This window comes from Phytophthora parasitica (genome assembly GCF_000247585.1).
Source record: "Phytophthora parasitica INRA-310 unplaced genomic scaffold supercont2.28, whole genome shotgun sequence".
Taxonomy (NCBI): Eukaryota; Oomycota; class Peronosporomycetes; order Peronosporales; family Peronosporaceae; genus Phytophthora; species Phytophthora nicotianae.
In genome coordinates, this window is record NW_008649014.1 from 736,702 (window position 1) to 737,295 (window position 594).

The window sequence follows — 594 nt, forward strand, 5'->3', positions numbered from 1 at the left end:
AAGCTGGTTCATGTAGACGACGCGCTCGTGCCATCAACATGGGCTGCGACATATGTATCAGTACATAATGTAAACCACGGCCTCTACATTTAGTGCGACAGAAGAAAAGAAAATCCCACACGTGAAAAGCACAGATTGTGGAAAAAGATGCTTTTAATAGAGGGTGGTAGTGAGCGGATGTGAGAAGCGTTGCCGAAGCAAACCCGAGCGGGGTGCCCGCGTAGCAGGTCCGCTCGGTATTTGCGTAGGCGGGCCCAGCGATGAACTCACCATCGAACAGACACACAACACTCTCCAGAAAATGTTTTTCGTCAGCGGGGGTCTGGGGCTGGAACCTCCAGTATGCTTTGAATAGTAGTCCTTATCCGGTATACCGATATTTCTGGGTAATTCAACCGTAGGTTCTGCGGATTTGCTGATTCTGACTGTGCTATTCAACCGCTCTCAGTGCGACAGGTGTAGCAAGTTCCTCTCCTATGCTAATTGTTTGCAAACTATCTAATAGCACTTTTTGCGCGGTAAAAACAAATCTGACCACTTAATGCAAGTGTCTGGTGATTTATATCTGATGAGGTTTCATACAGAGGTTAGTAT